This window comes from Scyliorhinus torazame, chromosome 11 (genome assembly GCF_047496885.1).
Source record: "Scyliorhinus torazame isolate Kashiwa2021f chromosome 11, sScyTor2.1, whole genome shotgun sequence".
NCBI lineage: Eukaryota > Metazoa > Chordata > Chondrichthyes > Carcharhiniformes > Scyliorhinidae > Scyliorhinus > Scyliorhinus torazame.
The window spans coordinates 110,977,348-110,998,267 of NC_092717.1; the positions used below are offsets into that span (position 1 = coordinate 110,977,348).

Sequence of the window (20,920 nt, forward strand, 5' to 3'; positions counted from 1 at the left end):
TAAGTGTATCGCTGCGTTTGAAGCCCCACAAATGGATGTAGCTCAGCAGGGTATGTTGACACTGCTATGCTTTGTATCAGCAGATAAGAGTAAATGTTTGAATAGCTTTATGAAAGGTAATTTAATAATTTTGACAAATTAATATATACGTAGGATAAGAGAGTGTTTTTTTTTCAATGGGTGCTTCTCTGGCTATGTGTTTGATTGAAAGTTTACAAGCTTCTAAGGGCAGCTTCTTCAGGAAGTGTTTAAATCGATTATTTTCCCGAAACATTTCAAAGATTTCCAGGTGTTATTATCTGGTTCATGGGTTCTGTACATAGTGAAAGCTGGGTGAGTGGGCATGAAGGGGCATAGGTGTAGGGAGGGGGCATGCAGATATGACTGGGGCATGGGGAGTGCATGTGGGGAATAAGGGAGTCTGGAGTTGGCATGGAGGAGGCATGGGGGTGGTGGGTGACGCCAGCATGTATCCAACTCTTTGAGGCCAAAGTTCTAGGTGAATAAGCTGAACTTACAAAGCTGGGAAGGCAAGATCGAGAAATGGCCCGTTTTGTTCTCCTGAACTGGAAGGGGAAAATCTAGGCCATGATATCTCATTAACAGCCTAAGTAATGGAGAAAATATTAGAAAAGAAAAGTGGATATGAATAACTGAGGAAATAATTCAAACTCCCATTATAAAGAAGGGTGTTCCAATGAGCGTTCGGAGTAAAATACGCTTGCCCATTTTAGGGTTTAAGATGTTCACTGATTAATTGAACTGGCGAACATTCACCCAAGGAAACAAATTCTGAAAAGAAAAATCTCTTCTTCAGAAGAAAAACTTTCACCTCAATTTTAGCCTAACCAATCCAGCAGCCAGATGTGACAGGCAGAAGGGGTCAGACAACTAATTGACACTCTGCTATTTTATTCACCATTCACCTCCCTCACCTGATTTTCCTTATGCCACTCAGAACCAACTATCAGAGCGTCCTTGTCATCCATGTAGGATGGTTGCCCCATCCTCTTTTAACCTGGGGGAAAACCTGGGGCGGGTTTCACCAATGGCTGACGCTGAAATCGCGAATTGTGATTGAACCGAGATCGGGTCTGACGTGAAAGTCACAGCGGGCTCCGATCTGACGCAAAATCGCAAATCTCCGTCACCTCGACAGCGGCGTCAATGCATATCGGAACGCATGTTTCCATATCATTAGCAGGCCCAACCTGGAATTCTCCAGGGCCTCTGTGATTCTCCTCCTCTTATGTGCCGAGTTCCGGGTGGCGCGATTCACTTGTGCTTTTAAAAATCATGAAACTGGCTTTGTGGCTGATGAAGGAGAGAGGAGGTAGGACACAGAGAGGAGCGACTGCAGGCTGCCAGGTGGACACTGGCCAGGCTGGCTGAGGTGGGGTGGGGCCCTGCCAAGGTCGGGGTAGGGCATTGGGGTGATGAGAAACAGGCCGAGCGGCCGGGGTGATCCCCCATGGGACTGGGGCGGTGTTCAGACACGGTCCGCCATTGCCGCGGCCATATTGCTGCACACCCCTGTCATGTGAGAGTACCTTTAAGAAATGGATGTTTAAGCAATGTACCTTTAAGAAATGGAGCTGATCATATTACTAAAGTGATGTCAGAGGGTGGGAGTAGCTGAGCTCACTTCTGCTTTTTGAGTTTCAGTTTGAGAATGCAGCTGGGAGTGTGTTTTGCTGTGAGCTGCATGAAGAAACACGGAGCTGGTCTGTTGATTTCTGCAATCCAAAGACTATAAATATATTGAATATAACCTAATGTGCTCCTATGTTTGAAGGTTTGAAGTCTTTTGGATGTTTAAAGGAACAGTTTGAAGGATTATTTAGTGTTATAGACTTTTGGGGTTATCCTTGAAGTAATGGGTGTTAAGATATTCAATGTTTGTTTTTAAAAGGTTAACTTGAGTTCATAGAATAAACATTGTTTTGTTTTAAAAAAGACTTGTCCATTTCTGCTGTATCTCACCTGGAGAGTACGTTGTGTACTTCCCACACCACAATCTATTAAAAGTTGTGAGTCAGTTGAACTCCATGAAACACTTTGGGGTTCTGTAAACCCGGACCCATAACACTCCACAGTTGGGCACGGGGGTACGCATCGTGCTAACATGTCGGCCTTTCACCCCCTTTCGACAATGGATATCGGAACCAGCAATGGTGGCCTTCCTGCTAGTCGCCGCAGCCCTAGGGGATGCACTGTGTTTGTACGAGCTGGAGCTGCTCGAGGAGGAAGAAGCTTCAGCAGTGAAACAGCAGCGGAGAGTGCAGCGGCTTAGTGAGCCGCAGAGGAACAGGACGCAGCCACCCAGGATGTAGAATCAGCTGCCCAACAGGCTGAGAAGCAGGAGGTGCCAAGGAGGCGCAGCATGAGGCCTCATGTGTACCGGCACCGCCTGTCATTCGAGGACCTGCCGGTCCGGGCATGTCATCGAAGACTTTGGCTGAGCAGAGAGACAGTGCGACATATCTACCACATGATGGCACACCTGGCACCACGGGGTTATGGGAGAGGACAGCAGCTCCCGGTCGTCGTCAAGGTGACGGTTGGGTTGCCTTGAATGTTTATGCGATGGGGTCCTTCCAAGCGCCGGATGGGGACCTGTCCGGAATCTCACAGACCTCGGTGTACTGATGCACCTGCGCCGTTATGGAGGCCCTATATACTCAGGCGGCTCACTACATCCGCTTAAATGTGGACCGAGTCCACCAGGCTGCCAGAGTGGCAGGGTTTGCTGTCATTCCCAACTTGCCTGGGTCCAGGGGGTGATTGACAGGATGCACGTCCCCCTACAAGCACCGGCAGATGACAGGCCTCTCTATACCAACCAAAAGGGGTACCACTTGATGAAGGTGCTGCTGATATGTGACACCAGCTGCGCATCATTCACCTTTGTGTCCCAGACCCGGGCACGACGCCTTCATTCTGGCACACTCAACAGTTCCTGACAAATCCGAGAGACCTCCCCACCCCCACCCCTCATCAGGTTGGCTCCTGGGCGACTGGGTTTATCCACTGCGGTCGTGGATGATGACGCCTATCCGGAGGCCACAGACCATCACCGGGACCCACTACAACAACGCACAAACAGCGACCAGGTCCGTGATTGAGCAGTGCTTCGGCTTCCTGAAGATGCGGTTCTGGTGCCTGGACTGCTCTGGAGGGGCCCTCCAGTATGTTGCTGAGAGGGTCACCCGCATCATGGCAGCCTGCTGCGTCTTCCATAACATCACGCAGCAGCGTGGTGACTTGTAGGAGGAGGAGGAACATCGGACTTGTACGGCGAGGAGTATGCGGATGAGGGTGAGGATTGACAGGATCTGGACCCAGGCAGCTACGGGAGGCCGCAAGGCGTGTGCACCAGGGCCAACGCACGCGGAACGCTCTGACTGTCTCCAGTTTCACCAACTAGGGGAGGTGCATAGGGGGGGACTGGCCAGGCACATGGACACTGCATCCCACCTCCCCTGCAACTCCCTCCGTGATACATATCTGCCGTACTACGGGGTGGGAGCCCTAGGTTGGCAGTAACAGTGGGTCTCGTCTATGGGGTGGAGGATGATAACAACCCGGTCTGCGATGAGCTCTGGTGCTCCACATTATTTGACAATGTCTGATTCCTGCCTTGTGACCTGGGTCCCCATTGGCGGGCGTCTTCTGGGGCGACTGGGACTGGATGGGCTCGGCAGCTGCTCAGGTGTCCCGGGTGACGTGCTGCTGCCCCATTCTGCCCGCTACCCACCAGATACGGGGGGGGGGGGGGGAGAGTCCGGGGTGCTGTGGTGTTGGAGTCACCGGCACAGGACCCAACACCTCCTCCTCCCTCGGGGTGCCTGATAGCCCCTGGGCTACACCCTTGGGGCAGGGGTACAAGATGAGCTATTCCCTGATCCCTTGCCATCTGCCACTGCCTGTCCTGGGGGCCCGCTCTGTTCTCGACCAGGGTCCGCATGCTCACAGCCGTGGAGCACAGGGAGTGGACCATCTCCATCTGGGACTGTGCCACATCACGCTGTGACTGTGCCACCACCTTCTGGGTTTGTGTCACATCAGCCAGTGATTGCGCCATCTCCCTCTGGGACTGGACCACCTCCCTCTGTGTCTGCGCCACATTGACCAGTATCTGGGCAATGCCGCCGATGTTCCCTGCCATGGCCCGCTGTGATTGGGCCACGCTCAGGACTGCTGCTGCGATGTCCAGTTGCTCTGGCACATGGCTGCCTGTTAGCAGAAACCCTGTCCTGGGCCTCGGCCAGTGCCTGCACAGAGTGCCCCAGGCCTTGGACTTGCTGATCCATAGGCAAAACGGTGCGCCCAATGCCTCCACCGTGGACGCCACCCATGAGGTGTTGGCCTGAGTGGCACGCACTGTCGGCACCACCTCCTGCTGCTGCACACAATTGGAGTCCTCCAACTGCACCTTCAGGTGCTGGATGCTTGCCGACAACCCCTCATGTAGTCACATAGAATCATAGAATTTACAGTGCAGAAGGAGGCCATTCGATCCACCGAGTCTTCATCGGTCCTTGGAAAGAGCATCCTACCTAAGCCCACACCTCCACCCTATCCCCACACCTCCACCCGTAACCCGACCTAATCTTTTTGTTTGGACTCTAGGGGCAATTTAGCATAGTCAATCCACCTAAACTGCAGATCTTTGAACTGTGGGAGGAAACCGGAGTACCCGGTGGAAACCGCACACACGGGGAGAATGTGCAGACTCCACATAGACAGTGACCCAAGCCCGGAATCGAACCTGGGACCCTGGAGCTGTGAAGCAACTGTGCTAACCACTGTGCTACCATCTCTGCGCCTGCATCTCCACAATTGATGGGATTGTCCGTTCCGCAGGCACGAAACTCGTCTAAACAGCAGCTATTCCCTGGGGTTGACCCGCCCTCCGACCCTCCGCCCCCTAGGGTGTTCCTACCTCCACCTGAAAATGACAGTGTTAGACAGTCCGATTCATGCAGCCCAGGGGATGGGTAGCTGGTGGCCTAAGTGGCCAGGGCACATTGAATAATGTGTTTACGATCCTGTCTTCTCATGATAACTGTGTTTATCATTGTTGAGAAGTTTCCTTATCTGTAGAAGGATGTTCTTGCTACGAACGGAATGCAGCGAAGGTTTACCAGGCTGATTCCTGGGATGGTGGGACTGTCATATGAGGAGAGACTAAGTTGGTTGATGCATGCGACTCCAACTTTTGAACTCAAAACTACATAAAAAATTTACATAGAAAATAGAAGGAGGCTATTCAGGCCTTCGAGCCTGCTCCTCCATCCATTATGATCATGGCTGATCATCAAGTTCAATACCCTGATCCAGCCGTCCCCCAATATCCCTTGATCCCTTTATCCCGAAGAGCTAAATCTAATTCTTTCTTGAAATTACACAATGTTTTGGGCTCAACTACTTTGTGTGGTAGTGAATTCCGCAGATTCACCATTCTCTGGGTGAACAATTTCTCCTCACCTTAGTCCTAAAATGGTTATCCCTTATCCTCAAACTATGACCCCCTAGTTAAGGACTCCCCCCCCCCATCGGAGCATGCTTTCTGAATCTACGCTGTCTAACCCTATCAGAGTTTTCTGTGAGATCCCCTCTCACTCTTCGAAACTCCAATGAATATAATCCTAACCGACTTAGTCTCTCCTCATGACAGTCCAGCCATCCCAGGAATCAGCCTGGTAAACCTTCGCTGCACCCCCTTCATAGCAAGAACATCCTTCCTCAGATATGGACACCAAAATTGCACACACTACTCCAGATGTGGCCTCACCAATGCCATTACAAATGCAGTAATACATCTCTATTCCTATACGCAAATCTTCTCGTTATGAAGACCAACATATCATTTGTATGATCACATCTGGAATTATGACGGAACAGAAGGACAAAACGTAGTACCTGAGTTTCAGGAGATGAATGAGTTTGTCAATTATTCTTCCTAACTTTAGATTAAAGAGCCCCTCGCTGGCTAACATTCAGGGAACGCAGCGTTAACGCAGATCAAAGAGTCTGAAAAAAATGTAGTATTCGCTTACAACTTATTATTTTTTGACACTAGACACCAATAGGTCAAGAGCTCATTTAAAAAATGTTAAAAAGCTGCAGAACCAGGTGGTGTCCACTGTGGAAGAGATGAAACAAGAGAAATGTTGGACATGCTACAGCTGAATCATGGGTATTCCCTTGAGGTTATTTGTGTATTTTCATACTGACCACACTGATGAAAACGGATATTCTGACTTTATATTCTTGGACCACAGAACCCAATTAATGGTTAACTGCCATTGGCACAATATGAGAACAGACAACTGTGAGGAAGAAGCTGTCAAGTTGACTGGTTGGTAAGTGCTCAGTATCAGGAGCAGTGTGTGAATAAACTGTGTCTGGAATAAGGGAAAGTTCGGGCCTCATACATCTGTTTCAGGAGGCGGTCATACCCCTTAGAAGTTGGGCCTTCTGGTTTGGAAAGTAGTCAAGGACAGGGTGTGTGACTGAAGTTGAGGCAGGTACAGGGGACCCAGAGGGCAGGAGTGTCAGCTTCTGCAATTGACCAACATTTTTGAGTTTCTCTCAGCTACTTTGATTGAGAGTGGGGACTGCAGGGTCGATGAGCTGACTGGCCATGACACCATGGTACACAAAGCCATTCAAGTGGGGATTGCACTCATTGGAGTTTAGAAGAATGAGAGACGCCCTTACTGAGATATATAGGATTCCCAGGGGGCTTGACAGGGTAGATGCTGAGAGGTTGTTTTCCTTTGTGAGAGAGTCTAGGACCAGAGGCCATAACCTCTGACTAAGGGGTCACCCATTTAAGACAGAGATGAGGAGCAATTCCTTCTCTCAATGGTAGTGAATCTGTGGAATTCTTTACCGCAGACGGCTGCGTTCATCAGGTATGTTCAAACAGAGATAGACAGGTTTTTAAATCAGTAAAGGAATCAAGGGTTATGGAGATGAGGCTGGGAAATGGAGTTGAGGATTATCATTTCAGATCAGCCATGATCTCATTGAATGGTGGATCACACTTGATGGGTGGGATGACCTACTTTTGCTCCTACATCATATGGTCTTATATCAAGTCAACAGTAAAATCAAGTTTGATCATTATGTTGCAGGAGCACGTTTTTTTCTTGGAAGAATGCACATAATGTCCGCCATCTTCAGCCATTGGTAGTCTGGGGCATAAAAGTGTCTTCCATTCGAATTGTAAATAGAAACTGTAAATACTCGAGCAAAGAACATAAATTTACAACAAATATGTAGTCTCAAATGCCCTTGTTGACTTTTCCGCCAGCTCATTCATTAACTGTTCACAAAATAGACAGAGTTAAATTAAAACAATTCCCTTGTGAAGGTCTGCTACCACAACTGGAAAATTTGGGAAATGCCCCAATAGCCAAACAGGACCAAAGAGAAACATATCACAACAGCTGTAAACAATGGGGAACCACAGAAAGTTGCATATCTCTCAGTAATAACCAGGAGCAAATGAACATTCAGATTCAGCCAATAAAGAAAGTGGGAATGAAGGCCATGCCAAACACAAATAGAAGGAAATTTCATTGAAATGATGCTTTGAAAAACTAGTTAATCACAGGATAAACCCAAGGATGCCTCTCCATCAATACATGCATACCAGCAAAAATCCTAACTCTAAATTCTCTGAAAGTCAAATGGCCTTTAACAACTCCTTGTACGAAAGGGGAATAAACACAGATCACAAGTTATAAGGGACACTTCAGTGGTACTTCAGGACATTTTCAATTACATTGACAGCCCAGAAACAATGCTGTAGAAACTTTTGAACAAACTCCAAAAGTGGAATATTTGGTAAAGATCTTGAAGTCAGCATGGGAACTGGCTCAACATGTTGGAACCCAGTCTACGTGCAGATCTCATGAAAGTCACAACCCAAGAAACGTAACTTTTAGGATAGAAATCAGAAGATGGTGTAAAATTAGATGGCCTCAGCAGTACATAAGTACACAACATTCATCTCTTTGGCATCTGTGAAGGATGCTATGGCCTTCATTTACAACAATCAACAATTGATTGGTTGCAGTCCCTGACAAAATATACAAGACAATTGCTCCCATACCTTCAGATTTATATTACCAGGTTTTGCTGGGTAGGAGGGAAAAGCAGAAGAGTCGACTATAGTTGAAACTCACCAAAAAGGTACGTTTATAACTCCTAGCTTGTGATAATCTATAAGGCATCTTTGAAACAATGCTTCCCCAAAATCTGTTGGCTCCCTCCTTTCATACGATGCTAAGGGCACAATGCAATGCAACAAGAGCACCCAAATTGTACCTCAACTCCAGAAATGTACAAATTGTAGTGTCCTTCCTGTTTATTTCCTTTGTTCCCATATTCTTTTCTTTTATCATTTTTATGCGCCAATATTCGGAATGTGCCTTTAAGTAGAGGACTCAAGCTGAAGCAGCCTGCTTTTCGGAATATTGTGTTCCGAGGTTTTGTTTGTTGGAGAGGAGAAACAGACTTGTCTTAGGGCGCAATTCTCCAGGTAAAATTTCTAAGTGATGTAGTGAGCAGCAATTGCCACGAGCCTCCCGGCGCTTGGCCCAGCGCAGCTGGCAACGCTATGCAAGGTTAACTGGTCCACTTCACGAGGCCTCACGGGGTTCTCACCCCAAATGAAGGCTCGCCAGCTGATTCGCCAGCACCGCGCTCGCCAGTCCCCTGCTAACAAGGCTGACTAGCACTTAAGCAGCACTTGTTCAGCCAACCTCAGCCAGCTTACAACAATGGCACCGAGGAAACCAGCCCCAAGATTCGGGGGCGCTGACCTGAGGAGGCTGCTAGGCGCAGTGGAGGCCAGGAGGGATGTCCTGTTCCCTGAGGCTTTAGGTGGGTTAGTCATCGGGCAGCCAGTGCTGCCTGGGACGAGCTGGCAACAGCAGTGAGCACAGGGAGTGTGACCAGGATGACTGACCTCCAGTGCAAGAAGGAGGTCAATGACCTGCACTGGGCAGCACAAGTAAGTAGACACCAACACCACACCCACCTCCCCCCACCCCTCCCGAGACCTTCCTGCCCCCACCGGAGCGTCTACACCCTCCTCCCCCTTCAATCCCCCAACCCTTCCACCCCCTCCCCCTTCAATCCCCCCAAACCCTCCTTCACACCGCTCCCCACCCACCACCACTGTGAACCACGTGTGTGGCTAATGATGCCCTCTCTGGGTCTCCTCAGGAAAACAATGCGTGCCGGACATAAGAATCTCCACCACCTTCAAGAAGTGTGCCCTTGAGGTGACTGGGGTGGCTGAGGAGAGAGCAGTCACCAACGCGGAAGCTGGTGGATGCTGCAGAGGTTAGGAACCACCGGACCTCACCTGAGGAACTTGTCAAACGTGAGTTGTTATTGCCTTCCTGACCAATCCATCCCTCCTACTGACCACATGTCTATTCTCCCGCCGGTCCTCCAGTTGAGGGGGAGAGGGCAGCACCATCAGGAGGATGGGGAATTTCCAAACATAATAAATACCTTTATGCACAACCAGTATGATGCCTCTGCCACCTTTGTCCGCAATGGGGGCTGACCGAAGAACATTTGGCCCTTCTCTCCAGGCATCTCGCCCTCCCCGTGGCACCCACCCACCGTCTAGCAGTGTGCCTGTCCCCAGAGCTGTGACCCATCCCCTGGTGCTCGGATGTTGGCTGCTGTGTGTGTGGTGTTGCCTCCCGCAGTGTTAAAGCACAGTGTCCAGGCATCAGGTCTTATCGGGATGCTAGGCAATGACTCCCACATGCTACATGGCCTGCCCATCATGGGAATCCACTTGGGTTGCGTGAAGTGCTCACTTAACCACAATTGGCAATTCTCTATTAGCGATAGCCTTCAGCCGCGCGGCCAGAGGCCTCGGCCGTCGGTGGGGGTTATGGGTGGTCGGTGGGGCAGACAGGCAGGGACAAAGGCTGCCCCATGAATGGGTACACATGATCCAGGGATTGGCGTGGTGGTGCTGCGAGCAGTTGGCCCCCGGTTGCCTCCCCGCCACAGCGCACCCCGCCCCACCCTCCCATGACGGCCCACCCCCACCCCCAGCCGAGTGTCCCCCACCGAGCACCGGGGTGGCAAGCTCACAACTCTTTGCCTGTGAAAGATGACTACTCGGCTCAGAAGTCCTTCCGCCAGGTTCAAGTATTTTCAAAAGGAGTACTAATCGGTGCCAACGTGACCACTAGCTGGGTAGGTTGCTGAATGACAGGAGGCCGTTGGATATGGGTGGCTCTCGTTAATTGTATGAAAATAGGGCTTAAGTGGTGAAATTGGTTTCTTGCCACGCTACGGCGAGATCCCGATTTTGCCTACGGGAGTGGGCCGGTTGCATCGCAAACTGCTTGCCGCCTGGCGCAGTTCTCGTCTTCTGCCTCTCCCAGTATTCACTGGCTTCGTTTCGCTTGAGTGAGAGCATAACGAGGTCAGAGAATCGCACCTTTAGGGCCTAGTTTTAGAGGAATTTTGTTCAATTGATTGGTTGATAACCTGTGGGTTGGCCAGAAGCAGTGTTCTGCCTGACATGAGTCAGTGATTGGTTCATTCATGATGCTTTTGAAATGAAATGAAATGAAAATCGCTTTTTGTCACAAGTAGGCTTCAAATGAAGTAACTGTGAAAAGCCCCTAGTCGCCACATTCCGGTGCATGTTCGGGGAGGCTGTTACGGAGAGGAGCTTGGCAGAAGTGATTAGACCTTGGTCGTTGTTGAAGTAAAGAACTTCTTTATTGTTGTAAAATTGCAGTAAACTTGAAATAATCCGATTCTACAGAGAAAGCAGACAATCTTTCCAGAGGAAAAAACATTGCAAGCCTAGAAGGAAGATGGAACGAAACAAAAGCTTGAACTCCCAAAAAATATTAAACTGGAAGCATTCCTAGTGCAAAGATCCTTTATCCTTTTATTAATATTTTCAGATGGAAAGGGGGAACTTAAGAGTTAGGTCCGTAGATTGGGGAGTCCCATGCGGCTGGGGGTCATGGGAAATCCCATGTATTGACGGCGGGGGGTGGGGGGGGGGGCGGGGGGAGTGTTTTGGAATGTGGTCGATTAGCCGGGGGAGTGGGGAATTTGGAGTATGGCGTGGAGGAGGAGGGCGGGGGGGCGGGGGGGGGTGCTTCGTCTGAGTGTTTAAAATAGTTACGTTGTAGTTAAAAGTGGTTTTATTCCTTCTAACTCTTTCAGAGAAACAATGTAACTGTTGGTGTAAAACTGGCAGAACAATCCAAAGTTAGTGATTTCAATCACTTTGTCGGATAGCTCGCAGTGTAATGCAATTGTCCAGGGGAAGTTAGCACTTCTGGACAATTGTCGTGTAAAGCTTTACTGGGGAACTTCCAATAGGAATTACCCAGCGCAATCTTTGGGGTACCCCCAAATCCGATGCTGTGGAGTCAAGACGTTATGGGCCAATATTATGTCTCTTTCTCCCTTCCTTTCTGTATGTCTGTGATGAATGTAAGAAATTGTCATTTTAAAAATAAATTTAGAGTACCCAATTCATTTTTTTCGATTAAGGAGCAATTTAGCGTGGCCAATCCACCTACCCTGCACATTTTTTGGGTTGTGGAGGCGAAACCCACACAAACATGGGGAGAATGTGCAAACTCCACACGGACAGTGACCCAGAGCTGGGATCAAACTTGGGACCTCGGCGCCGTGATGCAGCAGTGCTAACCACTGCACCACCGTGCTGCCCTGAAATTGTCATATTTGACATATTATTTGCAGTAATGTTATTAAAACTGGGTTAAAATGCACACATGGAATATGTTTGCTAAAGCTGTGATTAAGGGGTTGTAAAAGTAAGGCAATAATTAATTTTGCAGGTGAAGTGTTCTGCTCATGGAATATTGTTTATGTTTAAAGGACAACTGGCTTGCAGATAATTTGAGGGGTATTGTGTTTGATCCTGGCTAAACAGGTCACGGGGCATCTTGTGCGAGGAGACAGGAAGATACCTTATGCTTTGGGTACAGATTATGTAATTAAGGGGTGGAGCCAGGTCTGTCTGAAAAATGAGTTCTTCCTAGGATTGTAATCTGAACAGAGGGGTTTCAGTTATGGTCCTGAAAGGTTTTCTCTCCAAAGACACTTCACAGAGAAAAGCTAAGTAGAAACCAGGTTCAAAAACGTATTCATGAGGGGTATTTGAACTATATTGGTTTGCTTAATTGGAATATAGAGTGAGGTTTAGGAAGTAAGTTAAAGTTTCTCTTTTACTTAAGAGCAGTTGTAACTGTTAAATGTAAAGCTATTTCTCTGTTAGTTTGTTTTAACATAAAAGATACCTATTGGTCAGTGGTACCCAGTGGAAAGTAACATTTCCTCACAATTTTAAAAATTGCAATTAGTTGGGTTCTTGTCTGATATCCTAACAATGTCCTTCACTCTCTAGGAGACCTACAGTCAGATTGAGATATCAATCCTCTGATATCTGCAGAAATTATTTCCTCTCACTTTGAGAGCAATGCCAGTTTCTGTGTTGGCTTACTTAGTCGAAGCACATGTGGAATTACCCATCTGCATTTCTCCTTTCAAGGACAAGGCAAAGTGAGAGAATAGGTGGCAAAAATGGGCACGACAGCCAAAGGGAAAATAAGTAATTTGGGATAGTGGGGGTGTGCCTGGGTTTACAATGCGAAATATGGAGCAAGTGGGGACCAGCAGACAGAATGAAAGGGATGGTTTGAATGGGGTTGGGAGAATTAGCAGTAGATAATGAAGGAATCAGCTGAATGGCAACATCAGGATCTTGATCTGCGGAACTAGGACAGATAGAGATTTTGCTAAGTAGTAAAAGGGGGATTGTAATAGGCTAGATTCTTGCCAGGTTGAGTTTGTGAAAATGGAAAGTAAAATGCTTATTGGTTTGGTGGCTTAATTGCACCAATCAGTGAACAAGAAAATAACGTTACTGTCAACACAGATATAGAAAACATTTATAACCTTCCTAATAATTAATTAATTAATTAAATGAGTGTCATCATTTACAATAAATATGTCACAACTATCTACTGGAAAGTTACACTCGATTGCTTGAATATATATTCTCTATACTTCTCATTATCTGATGAGTTACTGTTAATACTTGCCCAACTCTTATTTTAAATTGCATTAACAGGATATTTACAGTGCACAAAGAAACTGTTTGGCCCATTGAGTCCACACTGACTCTCTGAAAGAGCATTCACCCTCGTCATGATCCCCTCCTTATTCCCCTAATTTTGCATATTCTTTCTTTTTAGATAACACTCCAATTCCCGTTTGAGTGCCTCAATTGAACGTATCTCCATCACCCTCTCAGGAAGTTTGTTTCAGACTCCAACCACCCTCTGGCTGAAAAAAAACTCCCTCACTCTATTTATTTAAGTAATCCATTATCCTTATATTATCAGCTTTGAAATTCTTGTCCACCTCTTCCAACTCCTTACATGATCCCTTCCAATAGATTTTTCCAGACAATAGATGTTTCTCCCTTCAGCTCCTTGTTCAATCTCTGGTGTGCTCTTTTGTCCTTCTCATTACTTTATTTGGTTACCCATAATTTATTTGCTCTTTACCACTCCTATTGAATGCTCAGTTCTTTCGCTGAAAAATAAAGATGGGCATCTATTAACTGACCCAATAGAAAGAAGAAATATAAGGCAAGAATATGTCAAAGAACCGCATGCCAAAAAGTCAGTTGACATTTGAATAATAAAGGAAGAAGTGGAAGTATGGGCGGCACGGCATGGGAGACCCCAGTGGAGGTGTCTGATTGGGGAGGGGGGAGGATCTCCTCTGATGGGGGTTTCCAGTGCGGGTGGAGGTCCCTCCGATGGACTTAGGGAGCACCTATATTAAATACTTAACCCCTTGGCCCACTGCAAGGTTCATCCTGTCAGGGGCACGCTGGCAAATAATTGCACAAATCCACAGCAACATGAATCCCAGCCTAAAGGGCCAGAGCATCGCGGAGGCATGGAGAATCCAGTGTCCAGCACGTTAACAGGATGCAAATGGCTTCAAATGACCAATTTGCATCTTCCAGCTGGCACAGGGCGTGAACCTCGTTGCCACCACCAGCAGGGTACAAGAGCATCACAATGGCACCAATCCCGGTTTTTGCCCAACACGGGATTCTGCACCACATCAGGAACTCCACTACTGGCGGCAGATGAGGATAATCCCTCACCCCCCATTTCTATGATATAAAAGAGAAATTCTTGGAAATGTGATGAGCTTTGTACCATCAGTTTGATTCCACACGTCTCAATGATTATGGACAGATTATTGTAAAATTACAAAATTGCACAACTACGCCACAAAATTGCACATCTTTTAACAAAACAAAATATTGTAAATATAAAGAAAAATTAAACTAAGCAAGCACCACTAACTTAACACTTTGCTATAAACTCAGTTCTACTTTTTACTTCCCAACTATTATCGTACAAAATCTTCAAGTTTCATTAATGTTTCTTGGGATCAACCTAAATGATATAACACAGGCTTCCAGAATTTACTTTAATTCTCCTTAGCAATCCAGCTATTAGGAGGCTCAGTTAGCTCAGTTGGCTGGACCTTTGTTTCGTGATTCGGAGTGGCAGCAACAATTCCCGTACCAACCGAGGTTATTGATGAAAGCCTCACCTGCTCAGCCTTGCCCCTTGCCTGAGCTGTGGTGACTCTCACGTTAAATCACCACGAGTCAGCTCTCTCTCAGATGGGAGAGCAACCTATGGTCCTCTGGGACAGTGGCAAAATTTAAACTTTTTATTCTGAGAAAAAAATTCTCCTCATCTCAGTGTTAAATGGGAGATCCCTTATTTAAAAACTGCGTTCCCTAGTTCTAGACTCCCCAACAAGGGCAAACATCCTCTCAGCATCCATCCTGTCAATTCCCGTCAGTACAGTTGCTACTGTACAGTGCCTTGGTGAAACTGCATCTGGAGTAATGTGTAGTTTAGGTCTTGTTACTTAGGACTTCCGGTTGTGGCTATGCAGAGCTAAGTCGCACGTTCGGCAGCTCCCGCTTGGAACGGACTTTTGGGCTCTTTTCAGGGCCCCCAACGGAATTTTTTCGACATTTTCCGGTGTGGGAAGATTGCAATATTCCCCTGACAGTGTATGGCTTGGACCAGGAGCGGGGCGACTAAAAACGTGGTGGTGAACCCAAAGAAAGTGCGAGGGAAGAAGAGCAAGATGGCGACGGGCGGGGACCAGGCAGCGTGGATGCAGTGGGCGCAGGAGCAGCAGGAGGTTATCCAGCGCTGCTTCAGGGAGCTCAAAGCGGACCTGCTAGAGCCGATGAAGGCTTCTATCGACAAGCTGCTGGAGACCCAGACGGCCCAGGGGCTGGCGATCCGCGAGGTCCGACAAAAGATCTCCGACAACGAGGACGAGATCTTAGGCCTTGCGGTAAAGGTGGAGGCGTACGAGGCGCTCCACAAGAAAGGGCAGGAATGGTTGGAGGAGGTGGAGAATCGTTCGAAGCGGAAGAATTTGCGGATCCTGGGCCGCCCGGAAGGGCGGGAGGGGTCGGATGTGGAGGCCTATGTGGTCACAATGTTAAACTCGCTGATGGGAGCAGGGTCCTTCCAGGGGCCCCTGGAGCTGGAAGGGGCCCATAGAGTGCTGGCGAGGGGGCCCAAGGCTAACGAGCCGCCGCGGGCGGTGCCGGTGCGGTTTCATCGGTTCGCTGACTGGGAGTGCGTAGTCAGGTGGGCCAAGAAAGAGAGGAGCAGCAGGTGGGAGAACGTAGAGGTTTGAATATATCAGGACTGGAGTGCGGAGGTGGCGAAGAAGAGGGCCGGGTACAACTGGGCGAAGGCGGTGTTGCACAGGAAGGGGGTGAAGTTTGGCATGCTGCAGCCGCCGCGACTGTGGGTCACCTACAAGGACCGGCACCATTATTTTGAGTCCCCGGAGGAGGAGTGGGCCTTTGTTCAGGCCGAGAAGCTGGATACAAACTGAGGGTTGGGATGGGTGGTCGGGGATTGCTGTTGGTGTGTTACATTTTGAGGGGGGTTCTTTGCTCTTGTTTCTTTTTGGTTCGGTGTGGGTGGTTAGGGTGGGTTGGGCACTGTTTTGGTTGGGACTGTCGGGTGGGCTCTTGGAGGGGGGTAAGTAAAGGGAGTAGGGGTGGATGGCCGGGAGGGGGGATGGGGCCCCGCGGGGGAGGGGGAGGCCCGAGTCGTGGGTGAGGAGACTGAGCCTGTAAAAGGAGCTGCGTCAGAGGTGGCGGGGCCGGGCAGGTGGAAAGCACGGACTTTTTCCCGTGCTGAAGGTTGGAGGGGGCAGGGAAGCGAGGGTTGTTTCCCGCGCTTGTGATGGAAGGGGGAGGCGGAGAGCCTAATGATGGGTAATGGAGAAGGAGGGGATGTCCCTCAATGGGAAGAGTCGAAGGAGAGGCGGGAGTGGCCAGGGTCAGCAGGAGTCAGCTGACTTGCGGGAGTGCAATGGGGGGAGCAAAGCAGCTAGGAGGGGTCCTAGCTTGGGGGGGGGTTTAACCGGGTTGCTGCTGGTATGGTCAAAGGGGAGCTGGAGTGAGTAGAATGGGTTGGGACGGGGGTCTGCCGCCGTGGGGAACGGGCCGGGCGTGGGGTGCGGGCTTGTGGCTGGCCGAGGAGGGGTTATGGCTAGTCGGCGGTGGAGGGGGCGGGTAGACCCCTGATCCGGCTGATAACCTGGAATGTAAGGGGACTGAACGGGCCGGTCAAGTGGGCCCGGGTGTTCGCGCACCTGAAGGGGCTGAAGGCGGATGTGGTCATGCTCCAGGAGACACACCTGAAGGTGGCAGACCAGGTAAGACTGAGGAAGCAGTGGGTAGGTCAGGTGTTTCACTCAGGGTTGGATGCCAAAAATCGGGGGGTGGCGATCTTGGTGGGAAAGAGGGTGTCGTTCGAGGCGTCGAGCATTGTGACAGACAATGGTGGCAGGTATGTAATGATAAGTGGTAAGCTGAAACAGGAGAGGGTGGTGCTGGTCAATGTGTACGCCCCGAACTGGGATGATGCGGGTTTTATGCGGCGCATGTTGGGTCGGATCCTGGACTTGGAAGTGGGGGGCCTGATAATGGGGGGGGGGGGCTTTAACACGGTGTTGGATCCGGCACTGGATCGCTCCAGGTCTAGGACGGGTAGGAAGCCGGCGGCGGCTAAAGTGCTGAGGGGGTTTATGGACCAGATGGGAGGGGTGGACCCTTGGAGATTTGCAAGGCCAGGGGCTAGGGAATTTTCATTCTTCTCGCATGTTCTGGCTTATTCCCGGATCGACTTTTTTATTATGAGTAGGGCACTGATAGCGAGAGTAGAGGATACCGAGTACTCGGCGATAGCCATTTCGGATCATACCCCGCATTGGGTAGACCTAGAGCTGGGGGAGGAGAGGGACCAGCGCCCGTTGTGGCGCTTGGAGGTGGGGCTGTTGGCGGACGAGGAGGTGAGTGAGCGGGTCCGAGGAAGCATAGAGAGATTCCTGGAGGCCAACGATAACGGGGAGGTCCGAGTGGGGATGGTTTTCTCCAATGCTGGAGCGGTTCCCTGATCGATGGGCGGTCCTGAGCTGGTCGTTCACCTCCCACTGTGTAGGCCTCTGCTGGCGCCAAAGAGTCTGGTTTTGCTTTGTGTGTCTAAATGTTATTGTTCACGGGGATTGCTCATTAGTATGCAGATGGCTGGTGTTTTGTTATGCTGATAGTTGCCGGTATCGATCTTGTCTGGCCTTTCCAGAGGTAAATACACACTCAACCTGCAGCTGCTCGTTTGTATCCTGTTGGCTGACTTTCCCATCAGCCTTTGCCGTTCGCCATTTTAAATCGGGAGTTAGCCATTTTACCTGGCTACAGTACTACTGGACCGCCAATGTGGTAATGGTGCGCAAGTGGGTGATGGAGGGGTAGGGGGCTGCATGGAAGAGGCTGGAGATGGCGTCTTGTGAGGGTACGAGTCTGGAGGCGCTGGCAACGGCGTCGCTGCCACTCCCTCCAATGAGGTATACCATGAGCCCGGTGGTGGCGGCTACCCTCAAAATCTGGGGGCAGTGGAGGCGGCACAGGGGGGAAGTGGGGGCCTCAGTGTGGACCCCAATACAAGGGAAACACCGGTTTGTCCCAGGGAGAATAGATGGAGGGTTTTCGGTGTGGCACAGGGCAGGGATAAGAAGGTTAGGGGACCTGTTTGTGGATGGGAAGTTTGCGAGCCTGGGTGAGCTGGAGGAGAAGTATGGGCTCCCCCCGGGGAACACCTTTAGGTATCTACAGGTAAGGGCATGTGCCAGGCAGTAAGTGGTGGAATTCCCGCTGCTGCTGCCATGCACGGTACAGGATAGGGTGCTCTCGGGGGGGTGGGTTGGAGAGGGGAAGATCTCGGCAACTTACCAGATGATGCAGGAGGAGGAGGCGGCCTCGGTGGTGGAGTTGAAAGGTAAGTGGGAGGAGGAGTTGGGAGTGGAGATCGAAGAGGGGACGTGGGCAGATGCCCTAGGGAGGGTGAATTCTTCCCCTTTGTGCGCGAGGCTCAGCCTCACACAGTTTAAGGTGCTGCACAGGGCACACATGACCAGGACAAGGATGAGCCGGTTCTTTGGAGGTGAGGACAGGTGTGTTAGGTGCTCAGGAAGCCCAGCACATCACACCCAAATGTTCTGGGCATGCCCAGCGCTGGAGGAATTTTGGAAGGGCGTAGCGAGGACGGTGTCGAGGGTGGTAGGATCCAGGGTCAAACCAGGCTGGGGGCTCGCAATATTTGGGGTTGCAGAGGAGCCAGGAGTGCAGGAGGCGAAAGAGGACGGTATTCTGGCATTTGCGTCCCTGGTAGCCCGGCGAAGGATTCTTCTTCAGTGGAAGGGTGCGAGGCCCCCAAGCGTGGAATCCTGGATCAGCGATATGGCGGGGTTTATTAAATTGGAGAGGGTGAAATTTGCCTTAAGGGGATCGGTGCAAGGGTTTTTCAGGTGGTGGCAACCGTCCTTGGACTTCCTGGCAGAACGATAGACAATGGTCAGCAGCAGCAGCGACCCGGGGGGAGGGGGGGGGGAGCGTTCTATTTTATTTTTGTTTGTTTACACTGGGGAATCTGAGTGGGTGCATATATTTGCTATGTTTGCCATGTGTTATTTCGGGGTGTTAATTTATTATTTATGTATGGGAGGAGGGGTCATGGGGGTTGTTTTATTTTGTTCTGTATTTAATTCTATTGGGTTCCTTTTTCATTTTGTTGTTGATATTTTGTGAAAACTTCAATAAAAATTATTTTTTTAAAAAGGTCTTGTTACTTAAGGATACAAGTACATTAGAAACAGTTCAGAGAAGGTTTGTTTGACTGATTGCTGGAAAGAAGGGGTTATCTAATCAACAAAGGTTGAGCTGGTAGGGCCTATACCCATTGGAGTTTGTAAGAATTAGAAATGATCTTATTGAAACATATAACCTGAAATTTCTGGGAAGTTTAATATCTGAAGACTTCAGGTATGTCAAGGAAGTGAGAGTAAGGATAACAATGGGAAAAGTTGCATTTAACATAAAGAAGATGATTTTTGACTGGACAACTGAATAGAGAACCAATCAAAAGATGAATGAAGAATTTGTTGTGGGTGTGTGGTGCTGAAACATGGATGCTGAAGAAAGAGAGCTTTGAGATGTAGAACTTGAAATGCATAGAGAAGGTAAAGTAGCTAGCTGAGAAAAAATGTGACATGGGTTGTTGAAAAAGTGCCAGAAGGACAGATGGAAGGAATTAAAACTAAGAGGGAGAAAAATACACCTCTGAACCACCTGAAGAATGGGAGATCTTATGGAGGATTAGGGAGGATAACCAACAGTCTAGTTTGGAGAAGGGAAAAAGGGGTTCTAACCTGCCACAGGCAGGCCACTGATAATGATGATCCACTTATAAGAACAGGTTAATCAATCTTTATTCTCACAAATTCTTGTCTATTATTATTTTAAAAATAAATCAATTGAATATTTCTGCTTAAATCAGCCAATAACAAACTACATCGAGCGTAATTCTCTTGCCGCATTGCGTTCAAGCGCGAGCACAACACGGCTGGACAATCTCAGGAGAGCCCTACAGCAGGCCTCCCGACACCTCCGTGCCTAACGGGGTTTACCCAAGTCCCATGAGACGTCGGAGTCAGAACTCTGCCCAAAACGGGTGGGACAAAATGACGCTCGAGGAAGTAGGTCTTAAACTTACATAAGACCTACCTGCGTGATATCCACCAGCCTCCCTTGATTCTCCCCATGGAGGCTGCAGCCAGGTGCCATCCAGTACTGGTCCACACAAATATGGACCAGGCGGAACGGCACCCGGGAGGTCTCCTGGGACATCGGAGGCCCCTGGGTGGTCAAGATCAGAGCAGGGTGACACCCTGGCATTCCCCCTGTAAGGTGGGCATCTTGGAACTGCCCATAATGGCATTGCCCTGCCGGCAGCTGCACTGCCTGGGGGCCAGGGGGGGCCATGCCCATGAAATGAGGGTGGAGGGGTGTTTGAAGAGTGGGAGAGTGCAAGGCAGGTAAGTAGGGGCTGCTGGGATATTGGGTGTGGGGGTCCTGGAGGGAGAGAGTACTGTAAGGGGGTTTGGGGGGCCTGAAGAGGGGGACCCCCAGGGACCCCATAGCGGGGTGTCCTCACTTGGCTGTGGGGTAGTGCCCATGTGTGTGTCTGTGTGTGTGTGTGTGTGTGTGTGTGGAGGGGGTGTTGTTGCCCATGGGTCCCCCACAAGCTCACTTAGATATCGGGCCACCCTTTCAAAATGGCGGCCCGATCTCGGAGTTCAGCTCCCCAGTGCTAAAAAAATTCTAAGGGTGGGCTAAACCAGTGAGAAACTCCCACGGCCCTAAAATATGACAGTGCCATTGAACTTGCTGATAGAGCCG

At 49.5% G+C, this 20,920-nt stretch overlaps 1 protein-coding gene across 2 annotated transcripts in view; it reads right to left on the bottom strand.

The window, feature by feature from the left end:
* prex2 (phosphatidylinositol-3,4,5-trisphosphate-dependent Rac exchange factor 2) overlaps positions 1–20,920 on the bottom strand; it is an 825,781-nt gene that overhangs the window by 551,462 nt on the left and 253,399 nt on the right. The gene's annotated exons all lie outside the window — the stretch shown is intronic.